Source organism: Sinocyclocheilus rhinocerous, unplaced genomic scaffold, assembly GCF_001515625.1.
Source record: "Sinocyclocheilus rhinocerous isolate Xijiao unplaced genomic scaffold, SAMN03320098_v1.1 scaffold491, whole genome shotgun sequence".
Taxonomy (NCBI): domain Eukaryota; kingdom Metazoa; phylum Chordata; class Actinopteri; order Cypriniformes; family Cyprinidae; genus Sinocyclocheilus; species Sinocyclocheilus rhinocerous.
This window is the reverse complement of record NW_015625034.1, coordinates 359418-379589: the sequence shown is the minus strand read 5'-3', so window position 1 is coordinate 379589 and position 20172 is coordinate 359418.

Genomic DNA, 20172 nt, shown 5'->3' with positions numbered 1-20172 from the left:
TGTTAGAACGAGCCATTTTAGGTAGGCGTGGTTACAAGTCAACTTTTATAAAGAATATCTCTTTGGATTTGAGACTTTAGTCTTTGCAACTTTACAGATCTTCTTTATGCACCAAGAGCTTGTAACACTCCAAAGAGAAAGGAAAAATTGAAATCGCATCACATGACCCCTTTAAAATCAATCAAAACTCTAGCCTTTACAAGGGTTGAGAACAAAACAACCACATTTTCAACCCAGACTTCTGCTCAATCTTGTTCTTTCTACTTGTATAAACAGCTAATTTAGCTTGACCCAAGATAAAATTCAGTAATTGACAATCATAACGTTTTTTCTTCACGTATTTAGCACCCAATACAAAAATTTCCTTTGAAAATGTTTCATCAAAACCAAAAAGACTCCTTAATACCACAAATAAAGGATTTAACCTGGAACACTCCATAAAAGCATGAAAAACTGTTTCTCTTTTTAAAACAAAAAGGACATTCAAAATTAACTTCAGGGTTTAAAACAGAAACAAAAGCATTAACAGCAATTGCGCCATGAAGAATTCTCCATTCTATATCTACTACTCTCTTTAATAATGGTGGCTTATACAGGATTCTCCATTCAGGTTTAACATCATCATCTATTTTGAGGAATGAACGCCATTGAGTATCTACTTTGTTGTTCAAAAACGACTTATTAAAAACCAGAACACAAGCTTCGTACAAAATTTTCCCAGTTACTGAAAAAAAATCCAAACACAAAGATTTGCCAACTTTTAAAAAGCATCCCATACAATCATCTAGTTTGGGAAATAAAAATATAGCTGGAAAAGAATCTTCAACATTAGGAGCCTTTACTCCTTTACAAAAATCTGTTAATGGTTTTCTCTCTTCAGTTAAATAACCTTTAACTGAATGGTTCTTTGTGGAACCAAAAATGGTTCTTCTATGGCAGTGTTACTCATTGCGCGGCTCGCGAGCCTGATGCGGCTTGCGTGGCAGATGGCAGTAAATAATGTGGAGTTATGATGGTAACTGGACAACACTTGTTTGTGCAAACTATGGCACTCCGTTGGAGATGACACTTCTTGACAACGAATACATCGTTCAGGTGTCTGGAAAGTATGACTATGGCTACATCTATGAACTTATGTTTGTCACTAGTCAAGGCCGATCTTTTAAAGTGGAACAACCTTCTGGAAACTCATTTAACTTCTACCCAACCCATGATGGAAGTGAGCTACGTTTTCTCAGTGGTTGACACAATGGATGGGGAATCACCTCCATTAGGGCTCACTGGGCTGTCTACCACACCAATGACAACAGTGTAACACCTTAAAATCCTATTAGTTCAGTTCAGTGCCCTTTACCTTCTACCCTTTAAACATCTACAGAAACTTTTTTTTTTAATCTGTGTTTATCTGAGCTTTAGCTGTTCTAATTTTTATAGACATAATTCTTATGATTGTTACTTGAATAAAGTCAATGTTGTTTTGTTAATTTTAGCCTATCTGTGTTAGGTGGGTTTTCTAAAATACACTCATTTTCAGCTGCAGCTGGATTTACAACAGTTTCAGCTGCATAACCGTTCTGTCTTTTTTTTTTTAGCATTTACTTTATTATTTGAATTGCCTTGTCTTTTTATATTTCTTCAACAACTGACATTCACATATATTATCTTTTATTTTGTTAAATGAAGATCACATTTAAAAACATGGAAACATTTTTCCTTGCCTTTATTGTTTATTTTTCCAACTCTTCAAATGACTTATGTTGTCACGGTTTGCTACTGCGAGGAGCACGGAGCTAGGAACGAGGAGACGCAGAGTCGAATTCAAACTTATTGACTTTAATAATATCCAGGGAAACAGGAAAACACACGTAGCAAGGGTTTTAATCAACAATTCCAGACAAGGGAGAACATAACGAGGGGCAGACAGGTGAGGATAACTAATAATGAGAAACACCTGGAACTAATAGAACTAAATGGGGACAGGAACAGGAAGGACCAAATAAGGACAAACAGGAACTAAACGGGAACATACACGAGTGATGTGAATTATTTGAAATCATTTTATTTAAATTGGGATTCACAAAAGATCATTGTTGTAAAAGACAATGAACATATGTGTCAGGGAAACACCTCAGTCACTCACGTCACCGCCGTCACCTACCTCGACACACACCAGATCCCAATCACCCGAATTCTAATCACCCGCACCTGCAGTCACTCATCAAGCTGGCTATATCTCCACAATCCAGTCAGTCCCACATTGTCCGATCTACAGTTCACTTGTCTGAACTAAGCCTGACTCCTTACCTGTTGTTTACTTACCTCTAGAAGCTCTCACGATCCTGTTCTCCGCCGATCCCATTCTCCCCCGGATACCTGCAAGTAGTGGTGGGCAGAGCGAGGCTTCATGAAACACTGAAACAGTTGAAGCAAATGTGCTGAGGCTTCGAAACAATTCAACACCCGTCTCTATGGTGACACCTAGTGGTTATCTTCAAGTATTGTTCTGAAACAGCATTGACAACGAATCAGTTAAGTGAATTAACTTATAATATATGTGTTGTGCTCTTCTATCTACCATGTGGGTTGGGGGAGTGGTTAGTTTGCACGATTGGAATGTTGTCAGAACCTGTTACTTTAGGTTCGAATCCTGGGTGAAGCATGTATATAATAAATATTTGAAAGTTGTGTTTTTATTGTTCTGTTCTTGTAATGTGTTGTAACATCTCTCTGACAACTGAATGAACTCTTTGTGAATGTTATTTTGGTAATGAAAAAATTTACATTAATAAAAGACATCAAGCCACAACGCCTGGTATTTTTTACATATAAAGATTTTTATTGACATATATTAATTGTTCTGCTGCATTAACTCCACTTATATACTTTGCGGGAGTTAGGTTAAGACAGATGTGAGATCATGTGGTTTGTTCCCAACCCTGTCGATCAAAAGCAGATTCGTGTCTCGAAACACTTGTGAAACGCCCCGATGCTTTGATTCACCTTAGTCATGTGACATGGGTGTTTCGAATCACACTTCGGAGCAGTGTTTTGAAACATCTGCTCTTTGGGATCTTGACACTGTCGAAACGTCAGTTTCGCGTCAACCATCCCTACCTGCAAGGACAAACCAGCCATTACCCAAAGCTAAGAACCCGAGAACTCTCTCTCATCTCTTACTCACCTGCCGTCAGCTCGCTCTCTCCTCATTGTCATTAAACCCTCCTGTCTGCATCCAAACCTTGTGTCTCTGGCTTGTAGTGTGACAGAAGACCGGACCCCGAACATACGGATCCCCGGATTCCCACTCCCGCATAAGTACTGGAGGAACTGGTCAACACCCTCCGGGCCTCTCTCACGCCAGTCACTACCCCACAATCTGCCTCTGTATGTCCCATGGCCATTCCTGCTCCCTATGCTGGTGGCGCAGCTGAGTGCGACGGCTTCCTCCTTCAAGTGGCACTATTTATCGAGATGCAGCCACAGAAATTCTCCCCGGAACGCTCTAACGTAGCCCCTTGATTTCCCTGTTAACCGGCAGAGCACTGTTGTGGGCACGAGCAATATGGATCGCCAATAGTGCCATAATCAACTCATATGATGCTTTCACTAATCATTTCAAGGAAGTGTTTGACTCTTCTACAGGAATGCTATCCGTCTCAGATCAACTACTGCAGCTGCATCAAGGCTCTTCTACCACCAGCGACTACACCCTGCAATTTCGGACGCTAGCGGCGACTAGTGACTAGAACGAAACCGCCCTCCTCAGTGCCTACTAGCAGGGTTTGAATCCTTGCATTCGCGCTCAAATGGCCATCTACGACGATATTATGGGGTTAGAAAGCTACCAAAACCTAAGCAGTTGGATTCCACCAGACTCACTCGTGCCGAGCGTGCTCGCCACCTAGCGGCTGGACTATGTCTGTACTGCGCTGCTCCAGGCCATTTCAATAAAACCTGCCCCGTCAGACCCCCATGCCCTGCGGGAAGTATCATTCAATTTGAACCAGTGATATCAACTTTATCCTTGTTACCAGTGCAACTACTCACCGCCGATTGTTCGGTTTCAGTCTCTGCCCTCGTCGACTCGGCCTCTTCGGGCAATTTCATATCACGAGACCTCCTAAGCCGTCTCCATCTGTCTCGCCAACGTCGAGACCATTCAGGGCAAACCGCTAGGGCTTGGGCGGGTCAACTACCGAACCCCGCAGATGAAGCTGATAGTCGGATGTCTGCATGAGGAGACCATCAACTTTCTGGTACTGGAGGGACCCACCGTCGATATCATCCTGGGACGCCCCTGGCTCTTGCTGTGGAGTCTTTAAGTCGTTGTGGTGTTCACACTACGTGGCACTACGTAAATGATCCGCAACCGGGGGTTACACACTACACAAGCTGACAACAGCTCTGTCACCCAACGACTCTACAAACCACGTTTTGTAACGAAAACACACGCGAGATTTGGAACGGGAATGACGGGAAACAACACGGGAAACCGGAGTTGTTTATTTGAAAATGGATGTCGGGAAGAAATTAGCGCTGCAAGCTGTTTGCTTGATGAAAAATTTTGCTCTATTTATTGCGTCCAACTGTTCTTTAAGCCATGTTGCTGCTGTTGTTTTTCTTCCGGTGACTTCAACCCATGCCTTGCTCTCTCATTGGCTGTAGCTCGTCACGACACCTGACACCACATGATGTCGAGTCGGCCGACAGGTCCAGATATTTGGCATGCTGGATATTTTTTTGCCATGTCAGCGAGCCTCTTTGATGCGTCGTTGTGTAGTTCACACATAAAGATTGCCGAGCGCTGATCACCTGCTGATTTCCCCCCGATCACAGCCCGACCTGTCGGCAAGCTCGTTAATTTGCAAATCGGGCTTAAATCGGGCTTAAAATCCTGTTGTGTGAACTAGGCATAAGAGAATAAAAACAGATGCTCATGTCAAGCTTGATGAGGATTTAGACCAAATTTTGAAAGGTAAACTGAGAAGAGTCAAAGAAATTCTAATGCATATCTATTGCTAATTATAAGCCACTGATTAACCTTTTTTTTCCCCTTTCACAGACCCTACCTGAAGTGACACCTATGGCTGTTTCGACCCTGTTTAGGCCCTGGAATTGAGGGATGTGTTGGGGCGACGATTCAGAAGCTGGGTGTAGATTGTGGTAGGTGTAGCGAAATCCACTCTGTCCACATGTGATTGGTGGATTCGCTCATGGGCTGCCCTATCCGCAGCCAGCGGGAGGGTATATAGGCTGTTTGGCTTGACGGAATGGGGTTACGATTCCGCCTGCTGCTTTGCATCATCTTTGGTCGACAGTCAGAGCAGCACGTCTGACGAGGTTCTGTGACAGGCATTTTGAAGGAGGTTACCCCTCAGCAGGTAACCGTCACTCGCTCACGGTTGCATTTACCAGTACTCGCTCGTATTGAATGGGTATTGTGTATTCTTTACAGTTAGCGGTTTGGGCTAGACTGGTTAGCACAGCTGATACAGAAGGTTGTCTGTCTATGTGGACGCGGCCGTGTCTCCCCGGCATTAACACCGTTTCCAGATCAGTGTAAACTGAATGAGCCATTAACATGTATGCTTATCTGCTCGACTGAGTTGGAGAACTTTTTTTCTCACGGTGGGGATTTGAATGGGGAATTGGGCATTCTTTTTAGATTTTATAGTGTTCGATTTTTTAAAAAATGCTGTTCAATTTGTAATGAAACAGACCATCTGGTTTCGTATCCTTGGGCAATTTAGTTCTGTGGTGACGATGACACAGGAATCACTCTCCAGAGACGCTGTTGCTTTTATTTATTAAAGCTGTTTAAATTCCTTTTTCTGTGTGTGTTTGTGGTGATGCATTGAGGTTTTTGAAGAGTGTGTGGTTTGCCTTATTCTGTGTTGTGAGTCGTTGTTACATTAATTTAATTAATTCCTTCCTTGCATTAATTCTTTTGTGCCGTTGTCTTGAATTGTGGGTTTCATTTTTTGATGATTGTACAGTAATTCAGTTTGAGTTAATTTCACTTCTATATTGATTTTCTTGCATTCTAGTATTTGGTATCCATTCATTTGGAGTATTTTCCCTTATTTTGCTTTTGTTTCTTTCATTAGTAGCCTAGTTTTGCTTTCTTTCTGTTATTTACTATTTGTGTTTCGTGTACTTGAGTTTATTCTGTGGGGTCGTACAAGTATAGGAGGATGTATTTTCTTTTGAAGTAACTTTGTAAGTTACTTTATTTTTCTTATAACCCTGTTGTTTCTTCTGTATACTGTGTAACATAACTCTATTTTCTGTGCAGGAGCTGAGTGCCTAAGGCAAGGGTGGATTTCTGGTGGCCGTCCTCTCATCACGAGTGTTGTGTGAACCGTGGGGGAGTGGAGTGTGTTTGCTGTGTGTGAATGTGGATGCACGGGTATAAGGGGAGGTGACTTGCTGTGGATGCTGTATTATGCCAAATAGCTTTACTCCCTGCTGGTAAGCCTCGGCTCCTACACCAGGACACTTATATGTTGACGACCCTGGTTATATTTTCGTACTGTATCTAAATAAGTTTGTGTTTTTTGTCTTGTTTCAACAAGGGCATTTTTGGTCTTTGTATTCAACTTTATCTTTAATAAAATTTGTACCTTTTTTTTTTTTATCTACGTCTCCTGCCTACTTCTAGTGCACTAACCTGTGTGTCTTTAGAAAGTACTTTATTTGGTATTGGTCCCTGGGCCACAACCTTGGTGGCGTAGTCGCTTGATATTAATTATTACTCTCTCCGTGCTCTGCCACATTCTGGCGTAGTTGGCAGGGTATCACTGTGATTTAGGTGGAGATGTGGGTAGTTATTTGTGTGTGTGGGTTTTGTCATTGCGACTCCTTAACAGTAGTTCTGGCTAGTGTGTTTTTCTTTTTTCAGTGTAAGCATCAGCGTCTGCCTGGATTGTGGAGAGCAGTAGTATCTGCTTGGATCTCCTTTCTGTGGTTTCCTTCTGTGGTGGTAAGTGCTGGGTTAATAATGGAGGACGAACTTCGGGAACTTGGAGAACTTGTGGCTCAGTTGAAGGCGGACAACGAAAGGCTGCGCCAAGAGCGTGCCCTTGCGTTGCCCGTTTCCATTGCGGCAGGTCCTGATGTGCCCGAAGCAACCCCTGTTACACCTCAGCCAGTCAATGCGGGTGCTAGCCAGCCTGAAAGATTTGTGTTTGTGCCTAGGGACCGTAAATGTCCCAAGTTCAATGTCAAGTCAGGTATTGGCCTTAATGAATAGATTGAGAAGGCACAGGCCTGTATTCGGGCTCGTCATTTGTCAGTATCTGACCAGGCTTTCTTTCTAATTGACCATTTAGAGGGGGAAGCACAAGCGGAGATCAGGTATCGTTCGGAAGAAGAACGGGGGGATCCGGAAAATATTTTTCTTGCATTACGTGAGGTTTTTGGTTGCTTTCAGTCCCACGTAGCCCTGCAGGAAGCTTTCTTTCTCAAGGAAGCAATTGGAAGGGGAGAGTTTATTGGAATTCACCCTTGCTCTAATGGGTCTCATGGAGAAAGTTAAACAGCAGTTTCCTGGGGCTGTACCAAATGCTCCTGTTTTACTGCATGACCAGTTTGTCGAACACGTGGCAGATAATGCCCTCCGGCGTGAGCTCAAACAGTTAGTCCGCCGTGAACCAAATTCCACACTGTTAGAAGTGCGTAGTGAGGCAATAAGGTGGGAACAGGAAGGTATGCCAGGTGGTGCATGTTCTCGAAGTCAGTCAGTCCCGTTATCATATGGGATTCAATATGGGGTGCAGGGAGGACAGAGTTCTGCTACGTGTGTGCCCCCACAGTCAGAGTTAGGTGAAATAAGGGAGATGTTAACCTTTTAGGCGCCAGGGATTTTTGGAAAAATGCTAGATTTTGACATCAAGATTTCAAAAGCTTGTGGCTTGAAAGGGCTTTTTTTGATCAGTTGACCAGCTATCTGCCCAATCAGGTATCTAGGTTACACAGTTTATAGTTTTTGAGAGTATGGTACCTCTCATTGCATGGCTCAGCGCACATACCTACCCAACACTGACTGCACCGTGTACCACAGCCACTCCCACCTCTTTGAGGCACTGGATCCAGAGCACTCTGACTGGATCCAAAGAGCTAGTGCTACTTCCACCCCTATTTACTTGCATGCTATGACCTGAACTGCTTCCGCATCAATGACACGATAGCTCACTTGCTCTGCTATTTCCTCGAACACTTTGAATAGGAACGTGACATCATTTTGGTCTAGAATCGAAGTACTGCATGTCTGCCATCTAGTGGTAGGGAATACAAATGAGATATTTCACCATATTATGCCATCTAGTGGTAGGGAATACAAATGAGATATTTCACCATATTAGGAACTACAGTCTATTTTATTAAGTATGACGTCTTGTCGCAATTTTGCGACTTTGGCGCTTAGAGGGTTAAAGGCGCAGCAAAATCAGTTGAATCAACTGACGCAAAGTTTCGCTCAGTTTCGAGGTGCGCGTTCACAAAGTCGTTCTCCCCGTTATGGACCAGTTATCTGTAGGTGGTGCCACCAACCTGGCCAGGGAGTGTAAGGTACAATTTGCGGGCCCTTCACCTGCAGTTTCTACTACATCATCACTGCCTGCGGAGTCAGCCATCGGGAAACTAGTTCCCACCGGGCTGTTGAGCCACAGCTCGGATGGGGAAATAAGGGGCTCGGATGTGTTAGTTACTGATAGCTCAATGTCTCGCTTAATGTCGTCTTGCCCACAATTGATAGTTGGTATTGGCAGAGTTCCGGTGCAGTGCTTGATTGATACAGGTTCCATGGTCTCGACAATCACTGAGAGTTGTTTTCTGAAACATTTTAAACCATGGGGCCAAGAGCGTTTAAAACGTTGTCAGTGGCTACAGCTACATGCGGCTAATGTACTCGCCATTCCCTATATTGGTTACATGGAGTTGGATGTGGAGCTGTGTGGCGGATTAGTGGTCAGGGACCCTCCAGGTGGGTTGTGTGCTCAGGTCCCTGGGGTATTGGGGATGAACGTGCTGAGCCGGTGCTACCAGGATCTTTTCGCCAACACAGCCCAGCCCTGTTTAATTCTCCACCAGGGGTGGAGGTCCCTGGGTTTGTGAGGCAAGCATTACAGCATTGTCACAGTGTTAAATCCCAGCCAGTAATTGGGCAGTCAGGTAAGGGAAGAGTACGAGGGCGTTATCCATGCCATGTTCCGGGGGGCACGATGAAGGTGATAGTTACTACATGCTCTGAACACTATTCAGGAGGTACTGTGTTGTTTGAGCCACTGGATTCTGGACTCCCAGCTGGGTTATTGGCCTCACCAGCCCTAGTGCCAGTGACACGAAGTACAGCCTACATCCCAGTTGTTAATCTGGGGATGTCTGATGCAGTCCTTTACCCTAATACCTTGATAGGCACCCTGAAGTCAGTGTACGTTGTTAGTTTGCCTCCAGGGGTGACTGAGGTAAAGGAGGTGTTTGCTACTGTGGGGTCTCAAGGTTGTGCAGTAGAACCTACTCTACAGGAACCGATAGAGTCTGTTGATTTATCTGCTCTCAGGTTGGAAGAACAAGGTCAGGTCAGGGCTCTGTTACAAAAATATCACTCTGTGTTTTCTGCTCATGACAATGATTTGGGGTGTACCAACCTGATTTCTCATGCCATTCCCCTTATAGACGATGTCCCAGTCTGGCAGTGATATAGGCGCCTGCCCCCATCGGAGTATGATGTGGTGAAGACTCATATCAACCAGCTGCTTGAGGCCCAGATTATCCGGGAGAGTTGCAGTCCCTATGCCTCTCCCATCGTCCTAGTCAAAAAGAAGGAATTCAGTTGAATTAAAAAACAAGGAAGGATGCGTTCCCGCTGCCTCGTATCGAGGAAACCTTGGACGCCTTTACACCTGGTTCTCCACTATGGATTTGGCCAGTGGGTACAACCAAGTTCCAGTCACTGAGGGAGATAAGGCCAAGACTGCATTCTGTACCCCATTTGGGCTATGTGAATGGACTAGAATGCCCTTTGGGCTTTGTAATGCCCCCAGCACTTTCCAGCATCTGATGGAAAGATTGTTTGGGGACCAGCGGCATCAGTCGTTACTTTTGTATCTGGATGACATTGTGGTATTCTCCTCCTCAGTGACTCAACATCTGGAATGGTTGGAGGTGGTCTTGAGTCGACTCCAGCGCAAGGGCCTCAAGGCGAAGTTGGGGAAATGTGCGTTTTTCAAAGAGCAGGTAACATACTTTGGTCACGTGGTCTCTTCCCAGGGGGTGGCCACGGATCCAAGTAAAGACGAGGCGGTAGCAAAGTGGAGCCGCCCAGGTAATGTTACAAATCTCCGTTCCTTCTTGGGCTTTGCCAGTTACTACCGCCGCTTTGTGGAGGGGTTTGCCAAATTGGCAGCCCCTCTACATAAGCTGGTGGCAGAGTTTGTTGGGGGCAGGCACAAGAAACCGTCAGGGCAGAATTTTTGCAGTGCATGGACTGAGCATTGTCATAAGTTTCGACACTTAAAAACAGAAGCTCATGACTGCGCCCATCCTTGCATATGCCGATTTCTCATTGCCGTTTATTCTTGAAGTCGATGCGAGTAACAAGGGGCTGGGGGCAGTGCTTTCTCAAGAGCAGGAGGGGAAGTTCCGATCCGTGGCCTACGCCAGCCGTAGTTTGCGGCCCACTGAGCGCAACATGGTAAATTATAGCTCCATGAAATTGGAATTTCTTGCACTCAAGTGGGCACTGACAGAACAATTCAGGGAGTATTTGTTAGGGCACTCATTTATTGTTTATACTGACAATAATCCGTTGAGTCATTTGGCATCAGCAAAGCTGGGGGCCACCAAGCAGCGTTGGGCTGCCCAGCTTGCTGTCTTTGACTTTGAAGTTTGGTATAGATCGGGGAAGAGTAACGGTAATGCGGATGCTCTTTCGAGACAGGCTCCAGCTGATAGTGAGGCAGTGGGGCAGATTTTACCCGCTACTGTCATCTCTGTTTCTGACCAACAGGCAGCTGGAGGGGACCAGAGGCATCAGGCTACGCAAGCTGCACTTAAGGTTTTCCCTGGCTATTCTCCAGCTGATTTGAAGATGCTGCAAGAATCTGATTCGGATATTGGGAGGGTTTTATCCTTCTGGCAGCGGAAGAACTTTCCCAACTTGGAGGAGAGCCGTTCTTTTTCTAAGAGCAGCTTGACCTTTCTTCGCCAGTGGGACCGTCTGGTGGAACGTGAAGGGGTGTTGTACTGCCGAATTTTCCGCCCTGATGGTAGGTAGGAAACTTTTCAAGTGTTTTTACCCTCGGAGTTAAGAACGGATGTTTTGAGGTGGTTCCACCAGGAGCACGGACACCAGGTCATAGAACGTACGACTGAGCTAGTTCGCCAACGTTGCTATTGGCCTGGTATGGCGAAAGATGTTATCCGGTGGTGTAAGTCGTGTGTGCGTTGCCAGTCGGCTAAGGATGGGCAGTCTGTTCCCTCCAGTTTTATGGGGCATCTATTGGCGTCTAGGCCAAATGAGATCTTGGTCATTGACTTTACGGTGTTGGAACCATCCAGCTCGGGTTTGGAGAATGTGCTGGTGATGACTGATGTCTTCACGAAGTACACTCTGGCGTTTCCCACACGAGATCAGCGGGCGGAGACAGTGGCCCAAGTGTTAGTGGTGGAGTGATTCTCCAAGTTTGGGGTTCCTGGTCGGATTCACTCGGACCAGGGCCGCAATTTAGAGTCTTCACTTATCCAGCAGCTTTGAAGTCTGTACAAAGTAGAGAAGTCCCGGACCACACCCTACCATCCGGCAGGGAATAGCCAGTGCGAACGGTTCAATAGAACCTTGCACAATCTTTTGCGTACTTTGCCTCCCTCAAGTAAGCGGGATTGGGCTTCATGTCTTCCTCAGGTATTGTTCAGTTACAATACCAATCCCCATCAATCGACCAGTGAGTCGCCGTATTATTTGATGTTTGGCCAAGAGCCTCGTCTACCGGTTGACTTTTTGTTAGGTAGAGTGGAGGAAACTGCTGCAGGTAATGTACATGAGTGGGTTACAGAGCATTAAACCCAATTGCAGGTGGCTTTTCAAGGGGCATGGGAGCACTTGAGAGTTGCTGTGGAGTGCTGTAAAGCGCAGCAGGATCCACATGTGTGAAATGCATCACTGGGGGAGGGTCAACTGGTCTATTTCCGTGATTATGACATGAGAGGTTGCCCCTGTAGATGATTTGGGCAAGGTAAAGCAGGTTCACCGTTCCATGTTGAAAGCCCGAATCCAGAAGGACTCTCCTGTCCATGTATCTTCTGGTAGCCCCGTAGTAGACTTGGTGCCATCTGCAGTTGAATAGGAGTCTGAAGAATCGGAACCGGGAGATTTGTGGGTTTTGGTACCAGAGATCCCTTCAGTTGTTTCCGATAGTGTACCAGTCGACTCTGAATGTTTGGAGGTATTGACTGGTAGTGGGCTGGTGGAACTGACGGACCAGAGTCAACCTGATGGAAAAGAAGTAGTTCAGCAGCCCGTTGTTCCATCAAAGCCATCTAGAGGAGATGAAATAGCACCACAACGGTCCAGGCGAGCTGGGGCAGGTCAGCATGCTAACCTCTATCACTTCCCACGGGCTGCAGGGCTGGTGGGTAATGAAAGGGCTTGGCCTGAAGTGACACCTATGGCTGTTTCGACCCTGTTTAGGCCCTGGAATTGAGGGATGTGTTGGGGCGACGATTCAGAAGCTGGGTGTAGATTGTGGTAGGTGTAGCGAAATCCACTCTGTCCACATGTGATTGGTGGATTCGCTCATGGACTGCCCTATCCACAGCCAGCGGGAGGGTGTATAGGCTGTTTGGCTTGATGGAATGGGGTCCCGATTCCGCCTGCTGCTTTGCGTCATCTTTGGTTCGATAGTCAGAGCAGCACGTCTGACTAGGTTCTGTGGCAGGCATTTTGAAGGATGTTACCCCTCAGCAGGTAAGCGTCACTCGCTCACTGTTGCATTTACCAGTACTCGCTTGTATTGAATGGGTATTGTATATTGTTAACCGTTAGCGGTTCGGGCTAGACTGGTTAGCTCAGCTGATACAGAAGGTTGTTTGTCTATGTGGCCGTGTCTCCCCGGCATAAACACGGTTTCCAGATCAGTGTAAACCGAATGAGCCATTAACATGTATGCTTATCTGCTCGACTGAGTTGGAGAACTTTTCTTCTCATGGTAGGTGCATTCCCTTAAATGGGGAATTGGGCATTCTTTTTAGATTTTATAGGGTTCGATTTTTAATAATTGCTCTGTTCAATTTGTAATGAAACAGACCGCCTGGTTTCGTATCCTTGGGCGATTTAGTTCTGTGGTGACGACGACGCAGGAATCACTCTCCAGAGACGCTGTTGCTTTTATTTATTAAAGCTGTTTAAATTCCCTTTTCTCTGTGTGTGTGTGTGTGTGTGTGTGACTTATTCTGTGTTGTGAGTCGTTGTGTTTCATTAATTTCATTAATTCCTTCCTTGCATTAAATCTTTTGTCTTGAATTGTGGGTTTCATTTTTTGATGATTGTACTGTAATTCAATTTGAGTTAATTTCCCTTCTTCTTTATTGATTTTCTTGAATTCTAGTATTTCGTCTGTATACTGTGTAACATAACTCTGTTTTCTGTGCAGGAGCTGAGTGCCTAAGGTAGGGGTGGATTTCTGGTGGCGGTCCTCTTGTCACGAGTGTTGTGTGAACCGTGGGGGAGTGGAATGTGTTTTCTGTGTGTGAGAGTGGGTGCACAGGTATAAGGGGAGGTGACTTGCTGTGGAGGCTGTATTATGCCAACTTAGCTTTATTCCCTGCTGGTAAGCCTCGGCTCCTACACCAGGACACTTATATGTTGACGACCCTGGTTATATTTTTGTACTATATCTAAATAAGTTTGTGTTTTTGTCTTGTTACAACGAGGGCATTTTGGTCTTTGTATTTTCAACTTTATCTTTAATAAAACATGTATAATGTTCTACTTCTCTAATACTGAAATTAGTATTAATAAATTAATTTGTACTATAGAGGTGGCACAGAAGGACACAAAAGTGGCTTGTAGGTACATTTTCAGACGTTTAATGAGGCTCAGAGGTAGCATGAGTGCAGTTAAATTCATAAATTTATGTGATGATTAATGTTTTAAATATAAAATTTTGAATACAGAAATATTATTTAATTAACTGAAATGATAGGCTAAAAATGAAACTAAATCCACCAGCAGGTGCCGGCAAGTGATTGATTTTATCACTGATAACTAATGTACCTTATTGTAAAGCATTACCAATAATTAAATAAAAATTAAAATGTACATATTCTCAAGATGTGATACAGGCCTGTGTGAGAGATTTTTAAACAGCACTTGAGCCATGAAAAATCCAGACGCCCAAGTTATACATAATAGAACAAAACATACTGATTTAAGTAGTTCTGTTATAGCATTTCACTGATCTTTAATTTATTATAATTATTTTGGTCAAGAGTTTATATATGCTGCTGTGCTTTTTAAATGTCCTCAAGGAATTAATTTTTATGTACGTACACAAGATTCATTGTTGTAAAGTACATTAACGTTTTCTAGATTTGAAAGCGTATGTGTGTGTGTCATGTTTATTTAATGATTTTTGTGCTCGTTAATAAACCATATTTGAGTGCTGAAAATAGCTTTATAGCAAACTAATAGAACAAACTAATAGTGTACTGGTAATGCATTTCTAATGAGCTGAAATGCTATTGAAAATGTGCTTGAAGCACATTAAAGTGAAGCTTAAAATATAATCTAACTTTACTTCAAGAAGTATAAATAATGTATATTTTATAATATATTTTAAATAATGTAAAGAAGTACATTTAAATTACACTAAAGATACTTGAAGTTGTTCCATTTTAACACAACTAAATATGTTAAAATATATTGCAATTAGCTTAAAGTTGATCTTAGCATTTCTTAAAGAGCACTTAACATACTTAAAGTTGTTCCAAAATATCTAAAGTGTACTTATTTTGTACCTGGGCTGTCAATGGTTTAATTGTTGTGACTGATCAGTATATAATAAAGTACATATATATATATAAAGAGTTTTTAAAAATTGTTGTAAATATTATTTAATGGACCTGAGCTAACATGAACTACCAATGAGCAGCTGTATGTTTATTAACTATTGGCAACTAATGTATCTTAATGTAAAGCAGTACCAATAATTAAATAAAACTGAAAATGTACATATTCTCAAGATGTGATACAGGCCTGTGTGAGAGATTTTTAAACAACACTTGAGACATGAAAAATCCAGATGCCCAAGTTATACATAATAGAACAAAACATACTTTAGCATGTTATCAAGTTGGAATGTTGACTATGAGGAAATACACCAGGGTTCCTGTAATCCCTTGCAATTTCTAGATTTTAAAGGGCCATTTATTTTTTAGCATAGATAAAAATTCATCCATGAAGTACATGATGATGATGATCACTGTTTATACTTATGTATTAGCTCTATTTTTATGTTGAAATCTCTTTTTATCTCCTGAAAATATTTTGTGTCTAGCTTGTCATACAATACATACAAATATAGTGGTAAATGCTTAGGTATTTTTTTATTTTATTTTTTTTAATGGTACTGCTACTTTTTTTTTTACAAAAGCAAACCATCAAGCTAGGTGAGGCATTTCATGTCTTATGATCAATATCATGTGATTTGTCAGGTACAAATAAATAACTGTATACTTAAGAAAAGAAACATCTAATCTAAAACATTTGTCCTTCATTAAAAAAAAAGAAAAAAGATATCCACCAATGCTAGATTATACATACATTACTGGACAAATCATCCTTATCTGTGCTTAGTAAAGTCTAGTGAAATTTATTAAAAATAAATAATATAGCTAATATTAAGCAGACCGACAGAGCCCTTTCTTTTTATGACCATGAACAGCTCATTTTTAATGGAGCTCTGCACATAGAGGGCCTGATCACCTTACAAATTCAGTAATAGTGTGATTTACAAGCGAAAGTTGCTTACATTGTTCTAATATAAAAAAAAGTGTTGTTTTATCCTGGATTTTCTTAGAATTCCATGTATAACCATTTTTCCTATCCTTGTTGTTTTGTATATTTTTTATTTGTTAAAAAAAAGTTCACACTCTTTGGCAAAATAAGCAAAGTTATATATATATCATTCTAATCATTCTTTGTATTTGGACCAAAACTTGTTTTGCATTCCAAAACATTATATTTGAGGTGTGTCATAATTGAGACAGAAAGACAATCATATCTTGTCCAATAGAAGAGGTATGACTAGGAGGAGAATATAAATGCAGGAAGGATTAGTAAGCAAAACAGACTGCTCAAATATCAACCACATCAAGTATAACTGCAGGTAATAACTTTATATTTCTAAAATTCCAGTGATTATCTTTTATCATCAAAATGTTCTTAGGTATATACGACAACACTAATCACCATTCTGTCAAAATGTAATGTAGTTAGATGTTGGAAACTGCTACCTAGTGACATAAAGTGATGTAAAGCAAATTGCACAGTGATAACAAGATGCAGATCCAACTTACAATGGCATACAGTTGGGAGTTAGCTCTTGCAGTACACTCTTAAAAACCTTTAACATCTGAAGAACCTTTCTGTTTCACAGAAAGTCCTTTGTGGCGAAAGAAGGTTCTTCAGATAATAAAAAGGTAAGAAATATGGAGTTTGTACAGTGGGCATGGCCATGCGTGAGTATCACATACCACTTTAGTGATTTTTATTTTTACCATTGTATTCTATTTACATTTTTTTGCAAACATGCAAAATCACACTGTAAAAAAAAAAAAAAAATTTGGCTTAGAATCCAGCTGAGTTATGATGGTAACTGGACAACACTTGTTTGTGCAAACTATGGCATTCCGATGGAGATGAAACTTCTTGACAACGAATCCATCGTTCAGGTGTCTGGAAAGTATGACTATGGCTACATCTGTGAGCTTATGTTTGTCACTAGTCAAGGCCGATCTTTTAAAGTGGGACAACCTTCTGGAATCTCATTTAACTTCTACCCGACCCATGATGGAAGTGAGCTACGCTTTCTCAGTGGTCGACACAATGGATGGGGAATCACCTCCATTGGGGCTCACTGGGCTGTCTACCACAGCAGTGACAACAGTGTAACACCTTAAGATCGTAATTAGTTCAGTTCAGTGCCCTTTACCTTCTTCCTGCCAGCATTAAATAAACATCTACAGAAACTTTTTTTTTTTTTTAAATCTGTGTTTATCTGAGCTTTATCTGTTCTCATTTTTATAGACATGATTCTCATGATTGTTACTTGAATAAAGTCGATATTGTTTTGTTAATCTTAGCCTATCTGTGTGTGTTGGGTCTTCTAAAATACACTAATTTTCAGCTGCAGCTGGATTTACAACATTTTCAGCTGCATAACCATTCTGTTTTGTTTTTTTTTAGCATTTTCTTTATTATATTAATTGCCTTGTCTTTTTTATATTTCTTCAACAACTGACATTCACATATATTATCTTTTCTTTTTGTTATATGAAGATCACATTAAAAACATGGAAACATTTTACCTTGCATTTATTGTTTATTTCTCCTACTCTTCAAATTATGTATAGATTTTATTATTTTATCTTTTTCAGACTTTCAATCTTAAAATATGGAAATCCAATATACAGCTCTGGAAAAATTTAAATAGCATTGCAAAATTATCAGTTTCTCTGGTTTTACTATTTATAGGTAGGCCAATGTGTTTAAGTAAAATGAACATTTTGGTGTTATTCTGTAAACAACTGACAACTCTTCTCCCAAATTCCAAATGTCATTTAGACCATTTATTTGCAGAAAATGACAACTGGTCAAAATAACAAAAAAGATGCAGTGTTTTTAGACCTCAAATAATGCAAAGAAAACATTTTAAACAACACAATAGTAAGGTTTTAACTTAAGAAGCATTCAGAAATCAATATTTGAGAAACACAAAGTTTTAACTTATGAAGGGTTCAGAAATCAATATTTGGTGGAATAACCCTGATTTTCAATCACAGCTTTCATGATTCTTGGCATGTTCTCCACCAGTCTTGGTGCAAAAAAATCAAGCATCTTGGCTTTTTTTTATTGCGTGTGACCATCCATCTTCCTCTTGATCACATTCTGGAGGTTTTCAATGGGGTTCAGTTTTGGAGATTAGGTTGGCCATGACAGGGTCTTGATCTGGTTGCCCTCCATCCCTACTTTGATTGACCTGAATGTGTGGCATGGAGCATTGTCCTGCTGGGAAAACCAATCCTCAGAGTTAGGGAACATTGTCAGAGCAGAAAGAAAGCAAGTTTTCTTCCAGGACAACCTTGTATGTGGCTTAATTCATGCGCCGTTCACAAAGACAAATGTGCCCAATTCCAGCCTTGCCGAAACACCATCACAGATCCTCCACCAAATTTCACAGTGGGCGCGAGACACTGTGGCTTGTAGGCCTCTCCAGGTCTCCATCTAACTATTAGATGACCATGGTGTTGGCAAAGATTTCCTGTTTTGAACCGTCCTCGCTGTGCCGTTCTTTTTGTAGTTCACTTGATGTCATCCTATGGTTGTTGAGTGACATTTGAATGAGTTGTCCGTCATCCCAGTCAGTGGAGAGTCATTTTCACCCTCTGCAGGTCTGTGGCTTTGTTGTCCCCAATGTCTGCAGCTTGACCTTGTTCTTATGAACTGCAGTCTTCGAAATTTTAAGAATATAAGCAACCTGATGCTCACTGTATCCCTGCCAGTAAAGCCAGAGTTGAACCCTTCTTTTCCTCACTGAAAACTTTTTTTTTCAACTCTTTTGGCATGGTCAATAGTTATTATTTGATTACAATTATTTTTGAGGTACTACTAGTACAGTTTTTGCCATCCAGCTAGTCCTACTGCGAGAGGACAGTGTTGACCACAGCAGTGGTTTTTATACTTTTCCTTGATAAAAAGATTGCTGATTTAAGAAAAATTTGGAGTGGTCAAATTTTTTTTCTAGAGCTTTAAAATAGCAATTATTTCATTTAATGATGATTATCATGATGTAAAATACGAGTGACATGAATAAATAAAAACAAACTTTTTTTGTTGTTGTTGTTTGTTTTAAAATATTTCTTGTGTAAATTGCTCAAATTATGATTTTCCCAAAGCTGTGTTGTCATTTCCATTAACAACCAACTTGTTTAGTGCACAGGAAACAGTGTCAGAACTTAAAATATATGAAACGTGATCTGTGAAGAAAACAAAGTAAAACCAGTGTGGTATGAGCTGATGTTAACTGAGTGAAGGTGAAATAAACAAGTAACTTGTATGGTCCATTAACTGACTGGGATATTTTACAGAGAAGCCACACAAATGTTATGTAAATGTAAAACAATTGTAGAAAACCTTTTATCAGGATTTTTTTTTTTAACTGATGTGAATTATTTGAAATCATTTTATTTAAATTGGGATTCACAAAGGATCATTGTTGTAAAAGGCAATGAACATATGATGTATATTACAAAGAAGAGGTAATTAGAATAATGTAATGTGAAGTAAGTTTGATGTTAATCTAGTTTATCTAAATTCATTAAAGGAGATCAACAAAATCTGAAACAGTAAGATGCAAAAATAGTGCTTCCAATTCTTGTTTTCCTTAAAGGGGTCATATGATGTTGCTAAAAAGAACATTATTTTGTGTATTTGGTGTAATGAAATGTGTTTATGCAGTTTAAGGTTAAAAAAACATTGTTTCCACATACTGTACATTATTGTTTCTCCTCTTGCCTTTCTGAAACGCGTAGATTTTTACAAAGCTCATCGGTCTGTAAATCGAGGTGTCCTCTGATTGGCCAGCTATCCAGTGCGTTGTGATTGGTCGAATACCTCAAGCGTGTGACGGAAATGTTACGCCCCTTACCATATTGTGATGCCTTGTCCCGGCTGGAGCGACAAGACAAAAACATTAAAACCCATTATAAACGAGGCATTTGTTGCATCCGGTGGGGACATAATTACGGATTATAATGACTTATACTGTCTTTTTACGTGTTGCATTGCATCGCGCCACGTAGACATAAAACCATGTCTGCATTTGTGATCGGAGAAATGACTAACTATAAACGCTACTCTACACTGCTCAAAACTCACATTTGAATCGTCAGTGG